We start from the raw sequence: 8143 nt of genomic DNA, 5'->3' as shown, positions 1-8143 counted from the left end.
GGTTGCACGCGCACGTGCATTATTAACGTTGCTACGCAACAGCGCAGTAAAACCCTAGCTAAGATAACGCCATAATCTAACGATTATTTAACCTCACTTCCGACGTTAATTATAAAAAATCGAAAGCCTAAATCAAAATTCCTAAGAATGCCTATAGCCTATCCTATCCTTTTCTACAACCCTGCTAAAAATGGCGAGGTTTCAACTCCATTTGCGAGCTGGGTTTGGCATCACCAAGGGGTCAATTTGAGGTCGATTTTCGTGTTTTTTCTGTCTATGTCCCCCGTTGCCGGGGAAATTTTCTCAAGTTTAAAATAAAATATATATATATATATATAAATATATATAACATATATATATATATATATATACATATATAATATTATTAATGACACAACGATTCTACAAACTCCAGAGTTTCATGCAAATGCAATCAACAGTGTCAGAATAACTTATTAAATTAATTAAATCCCATGTTTTCCTTACAAGCTCCTTCCATCATTTTCAATAAAACCATGCAGCTGCAGAGCTGACGATGTTGGGAAAAAAATTAATATTGGAGTGTTGGTACTAATGACATAAACATTCTAAAGTATGGGGTTCAGATCCTATAGGAGTACTTTCTGAATTAATTGACACTACTACAGTTATTTCCGCTGCAAATATAAATGTCAAAGTTGATCTTCCTATTATAGTGTTTTATATTCCTACAAAAGCAAAGAATGTTCTAATTTTAACAATCTACTTAAGAACTTATGCCCTAAAGAATATTGCGTGTTTTCCAAGACTGTTTCTCAAACTTTTTAACTCGAGACTTAGAACATGTAATAAACTTCTATACCATGATTGGATTCATCTCAACATGAGAGGAGTATGTTTACTGTCCACTTGCTTTAGTTTGTTGTAAACGAACACAGTTTTTGAAGGTTGTAAATAATCTTCTGGGAATTAAATCTTGACTTTTCTTTCAATTAATATTTTGATTAAGACGTTGCGCTAAAAATAAAACTCAAACAAATCTCGATTTCATCTTTTTCTCAAATTTATGCCTCCTATTTCAGAACATTCCGTCACTTGCCCATTTTTCCATATTTAGACAAAGAAATCGTTAGACTTAGAATAGGTCTTTTTGCATGCAAAAGGCCTCGTACACAGTCAAGAAATGCACATATACCAATATCAAGCACTTTATACCCTAACAAAAATTACACATTTAAATCTCCATGCAACCCCACACATCAACTACAACTTATCATAATCATATGTTCTCTTCTATTCTCACATCATGACTTACCTTCTCCAATTCTTTCTCCTCCACACTAGGCCATGAACACCGTAATTCCCCCCTAGATTCTAATATTCATTCCTCTCTACTCCTTGACAGCCCCCACTTATCTAATACCATTTCTTGCTTGCTCCCACATCAAACTGTTCTTGTAATTATCCTCCTCATGGTTTATAAGAAATTTCTCTCCAGGAAAGATGAATAGAGTCAAGTATTCCAGCCGCCTCAGGCGTCTAGTATCTTTATTCATCTTTGGGTTTTTCTCTCTTAACTTTTTTTGAGAATAACTCTTGTAATCTTTATGCATACTTCCAGTCCCAACTCCCTATCTATACATCTACCAAAATTCCAAGGTCTTATTCCTTTCAGTAACCTAAGCACCTCCCATCCCCTTCTTGATAGGTAATAAGTTTCCGAACTTCAATCCTTTGCTAACATAGACAGCCTGACATAATTGCCCTAAATAGACTTGGCTCAAAAAATCTATATCTAGGCAACGAATCATTCCCTCTTCTCAATAGACATCTTCCGCAATGACCGCACCGAGAAAGACTCTCCCAGAAGGTTAAAGGAGATCCTAAAAACCCTAAAAAAGTATAGGGAAAATGGAGTGGTGTTCTTTGGCTATTTCGGTCTGATCTACGATGCCACTACACCCGACTACCATTTAGCCAAGGTCAGAAATGCTTGCCGTTAAAATTGCTTTTCCAAACAAAGAGATAATTGTAATCTGTACTTGTTTATAGAGTAGGAACTCTTGGGTTACCTAATCATGATGTCATAGTAGTTATATACGCAAGCTAGTTTTCCAAAAGAATCCCCCCTAAAATCTATGTTATTGGAGATTTTTAAACTCCCCCATACAGACTGCTATCTTCATCCAGTACCGTACCTATGAGCAAACCTTCATAGATTCTTCAGTGATCTTTCTCTCCTCCAGTTGATCACATCAACCCACCCCATAAAAGTGGTAAACAGTATCATTCTTCTCAGTAATTATGATAACACAATCGATAACTTAATGTCTGTGACCCTCATTCCGTGTGCAAATCTGATCATTTTCCGTCACTTTTTCAATTAAAAGCTCCTATCCCGCAAGAAAACTCCTAAACGTAAAACTATAATTATAAGAAAGCAAACTGACATGGAATTAATCGTGGAATATGCTCGATTAATTGGCAAGTCCTAGAATGCCTAGATCTGAATTCGTCTTGGAAGTTAGTTTTAAAGACTGCATTATGAATATATTGATATACATTATTCCTAAAGAACTATTAAATCAGAGATTCAACCCCGTGGTTCGATAGTGAACATTTTCTTCATGCCGTAAAAAAGGATAGACTCAGATCTAATTTAAAAATTCTGGTTTCTATTTCTGATGAGTTAAGTTTGTTACTAGCCTGTAAAGATTTTTAAGAGGCTTTCATCTCCAAATAAGAGACAATCTTTTCAATAGTGATGATCCAGCGCTAATAACGAAGAAGTTTTTGGTCACAGTTTAATAATCAATCTAACTCCTGCCAATTCCTAATTGTGTTAGTTATTCTGGACAGCTTCGTTTCAACCCAAAGGCTCAAGCGAACTTTTCAATTCTTTCTTTTAGAACCAGTTTATCGGATCCTTTCACTTATGACACTGATATCTCCTATGACAAAGATGTTGATTTTATATAGACTACGATTCATCGGATGTTCGTATGCTCTTTCCAAATATTAATTCAATAAAGCCCAAGGGACCAGAAATGGCATACACGGTAAAATTCTCAAAAATTGTTCCGTAGGTTAGCATACCCTCTAACCTCATTTTTCCGTGATCTACAACAGCGGCAACAATCACAAGAAATGAAACTTGCAAATGTTGTCCCAATATTAAGAAAGGTAAGAAAAATGAGGTTGAAAACTATAGACCAATATCCCTTACTTGTTTATCATGAAAGTTTTGACGCATTGTTAAACGTAAACTGCTTTCTTTGAACAAGTACCCTTCTGATCCCAGGCAGCGATGGTTTATCTAGAGCAACAAGTCATGCACAACCAATATGGTTGACTTTTGTGATAGCCTGCATTGTCTCTTAACAAAACATATCAATCATTTTGTGTATTTTGATTTTCTAAGGCATTTGATTCTGTAAATCATGAATCCTTCTTCATAAGCTAAAGACCTTATATAACATTGACGGAACAAACTTCACAAATTTCTAACCAATAACCTTCCAAGGCCGTTACCAAAGAGTGGTTTTGGTATGATATCCAACTACCCTCTCAGTTAATTCTGGTTCCCCTATGGCTCTCAATCTTGGTCCCTACTTTTTGTATTGTTTATCATGATATTCCTCTTGCCTTTCGGATAATCTGATATTGGTTTGTATCCGATGATAACAAAAAATCTGGTCGTAAAACATTCATCTTCTAGATAATACGTAATTACCAATGATATAGACTATCCTCTGACTGGGCACAAAGAAACAAAATGCGATTCCATCCAGCAAAATTAAATTGCTTATTGTTTCAGGAAAACCATCTTTATCTCCTCCAATCGCATACAACTTGATGGCTCTCCTCTTGTGTATGTAAAGTAGAAAAAGATCTTGAGTCGATGTTTACTCCTAAGCTAAGTTAAATATCCAGTGCGACAGAATTTTATACTAAGCCTGCCACCAACTGTATGGTCAAGGATGGCCATTTTGTCATTGATCAGAAACGTCGCCGGCGCTTTACCTCTCCCAGGTTCGTACCAATTCGAAAATTTGTTCCATAATTCTGTCGCCCATGTAATAAATCACTTATGATAAATTAGAAAGTCTCCAAAAAGCTATTAAATGATTCTGTCTGGAGAGGGCCGCAGTTATCCACCTGAGCAATATGTCAAAAAAGGCAAGCTTGTCGACAATTCTCCCATGTCTCAAAAGTTTGACATAATGATCTTATTTTTTCCACAAAGTTCATAACTAATTTAATTCCTGTATCACTGCCTCACTATCTCTCTTTATAAACAGGGCACTTCTCTACTAAGACGTAGCCACCTTGACAGTCCTGTCTATTGTGTCAACATTTTACCTAAGTTTACAGAATTCACACACCACATTACCGTCAAATACCCACTGCAAAATCATTTTTTCTACAAACCATATACTGTGGGTATGGACTCCTTTACAGTAAGACAGATTGTGTCTAACTATCATTTTCAAAGCTGAGGTCACCAAGCATCTATGGAATGTTTATTGGATGTGAAACAACAGTCCTAGCCTAGTCTCATTGCTCCCCATATTATTAATTTATTTTTGTTTATTAATTTTTTTACTACTTCCTATACTTTCACCATCAAATCCACTTCACCCGCACACTTCACACACATTAATGACCATTTCAACCTGAATCTCATGTATCCTGGAATTTGACGTATTGAAATACAATATTGACTCTATATCCCAGTTATTCACCATGGATTTGTTTGTTATTAAATAGTTTTTCATAAATTTTTGGATTTAGATTAATTCGATGTAATGGGTCCAAGTTACTGCTGCCATAGTGTCACGATGTTTTACGTGTTTGGTTGCCCATCATATTTTTTACAGATGGGGCGATATTTTTGAACGATTCTATTTTATATTCATCTATTCTGTTACTTCTGTAAAATTTGTAAAAGTATTATAATAAAAAAAATAAAATTAACTTAACTTAACTAAATCAAAAACAAATATCAAACGAAACGAAACGAAATTGAAACGAAAATGAAAATACAAAACAAAAACTAAACTTAAATAAAATTCCTAAAGCATTTCTTCAGCAGAAACTTGTTGGTGTGCCTACATATACTTATGAGTTCCTCCTCCTATTTTAATAGATTGCCATCTTTTATTTAAAATAATATAAAGTTTTTCAGTAAGGCAGAGAGACAATCTTTCGTACCCCCCTTGTACGGATGACATGTTTGATTATTTCCAAGATTTTTATAGGGATTGTTTTATCTTCAACTCCCATATTTTCTTATATAGCTCCGCTCTGATTTCGTAGCTTCTCGAGTTGAAATAGCTTGTTGTGAACTGAAACGGTCTTAAAATGTTTTCAGTAAGCCCAATATATTTGTGCCTTCTTCATTTTCCACTGCAATAGTTCTCCTATATAACACTGCTTGCTTCAGGCATTGTCCGTTCAGTGTCACATTTCCGCTTTCTGCAATGCACGTTTTCGATTTAATTGTATTCTGTTCTGAGCTTGGTGTCTGGTGCTCGCTAAATGGATCCTACGTTGGGTAGCAACTGATGAATAGCTTAATTGTGATTCTGTTGAACATTTTGTAAATTGGTGTCTCTGGGAAGTGCATGTCTAGTAACGGAGGAAGCTCTTGCCTATGTTTGTTGTTACATTTGCAGAAAGCCGGAAATGTCCCACTGAACGGACAATGCTGGAACAGCATGATATATGAAGCAACTATGCAGTGAAAAGAAAATAAAGAGCACTTCCCCAGAGGATACCAATTTCACAAAATGGTTCACAGAAACCACAATTAAGCAATCATACGTTGCCTACCAACGTAGGATCCATCTAGCGAGCACCAGAACAAAGCTCAAGAAAGAACCACAATTAAATCGAAAACGTGCATGCAGAAAGCCGAAATGTCCCACTGAACGGACCAATGCCTGAAGCAGCCAGTGAAATATAAAGCAACTATTGCATGGTAAATGAAAAGAAAGAGCACCAATAAATGGGCTTACTGAAAACACTTTAAGACCCGTTTTTCATTTCACACAAAACTCTTTCAAACTCGAGAAGCTACGAAATCAGACGGAGCTATCAAAAAAAAGGAGTTGAAAGATAACAAACACCATATTAAATATCTTGGAAAATAATCAAACATGCTCCTCCGAAACAAGGGGGTACGCAAGATTGTCCATCACGTGCCTAACGATAAACTTTATATTATTTTAAATAAAGATGCAATCCTATTAAATAGAGGAGGGAACTCATAAGTTAAATTAGGCACACCAACAAGTTTACTGAAGAATGCTTTTAGGAATTTTATTTATAATTTAGTTTTGTTCTTGTATTTCATTTTCTTCATTTCGTTCGTTTCGTTTGATTTTGTTTTTGATTTAGTTAAGTTAATTTAATTTTATTTATTTTTATTAAATACTTTCAAATTTTACAAGTACAGCAAAGAATGAATATAAAATAGAATCGTTCAAAAATATCGCCCCCATCTGTAAAATATGATGGGCACCAACACGGTAAAACACATAGTGAACTAAGTCCCGCAGTAACTTGGACCCATTACTCGAATTAATCTAAATCCAAAAATTTAATGAAAAACTATATAAAACAAACAATCCATGGTGAATAACTGTGGATATAAGTCAAAATTGTATTTCAATACGTCAAATTCCAGATACATTAGATACAAGGTCTGAAATGGTCAATAATGTGTGAGACCGGTGAGCGGGTGAAGTGTGATAGATTGTTGAAAGTATAGAAAGGTAGATAAAAAAAATTAAGTAAAACAAAAAAAAATAATATGTGGAGGCAAAGAGACAAGGCTAGACTGTTGTTTCACTATCCAATAAACATTTCCAAAGATCTAGTGACCACAGCTTTGAAAAGACTAGTAGACAACAATCTGTCTTACCCCTGTAAAGGGAGTCCATGTCCACAGTATATGGGTTCTGTAGAAAAATATTTAGCCAGTTGGGCTATTTGAGGTACATGTGGTGTGTGAATTCTGAACTTAACTTAGTAAAAATTGATGACACAATAGACAACTGTCGAGGTGGCACGTCATAGTCCGAAGTGCCCTAATAAAAGAGAGATAGTGAGGCAGTGATAGCAGGAATTAAATTGTTAAGAACTTTTGTGAAAAAAATAAGATCATTCCCAAGACACACTTTTGATACAAAGGAAAATTGTCGACAAGCATTGCAGCATTTTGACATATAGCTCAGGTGGATAACGCGGCCCTCATCAGACAGAATCCATTTTATAGCCTCTTTTGAGACTTTCTAATTTATCAACTAAGTGATTTAATACAAGGGCGCCAGATTAAGGAACAATTTTCGAATTGAGGCTACGAACCAGTAGAGTAAAGCGCCCGCGACGTTCTGACAATACAATATGGCCATCTCTTCTGACCATACCAAAGCCTAACCCTAACCCTAACCCTAACCCTAACCCTAACCCTAACCCTAACCCTAACCCTAACCCTAACCCTAACCCTAACCCTAACCCTAACCCTAACCCTAACCCTAACCCTAACCCTAACCCTAACCCTAACCCTAACCTTAACCCTTACCCTTACACTTTCAAGTCAGATATTTCGAGACCTGTTTGATCATTTAATCTTCCCAGATATAGTTGCAAGGCAACACGACGAACCATTTGTGTGAATTTTACTGTCATATCACCTACCTGGAACATCCTTGTGTTTCTTTGTCATACGTTGTATGACCCGCCGCGCACGAGTGCTCGGCTCCCCCTGTATCGTCGAAACTCTACAGGTATAGCTTCACTATAGTGAAGCGACAGTGGGGGTCACCACGTGATACAAGTGTTTCTTTGCAGTAGAGTAAGAATCTGGTTTTTATAGTACAGTTTCCAGTAAAAACAAATAAAACAAGTGATTTAATAACAAATCAAACATTCTGAAGTTTAACCCTAACCCTAACCCTAACCCTAACCCTAACCCTAACCCTAACCCTAACCCTAACCCTAACCCTAACCCTAACCCTAACCCTAACCTTAACCCTTACCCTTACACTTTCAAGTCAGATATTTCGAGATCTGTTTGATCATTTAATCTTCCCAGATATAGTTGCAAGGCAACACGACGAACCATTTGTGTGAATTTTACTGTCATATCACCTACCTG

The sequence above is a fragment of the Bolinopsis microptera genome, chromosome 13, assembly GCF_026151205.1.
Source record: "Bolinopsis microptera isolate Bmic1 chromosome 13, MBARI_Bmic_1.0, whole genome shotgun sequence".
In the NCBI taxonomy this organism is placed as follows: Eukaryota; Metazoa; Ctenophora; class Tentaculata; order Lobata; family Bolinopsidae; genus Bolinopsis; species Bolinopsis microptera.
This window is presented reverse-complemented; position numbering follows the sequence as displayed.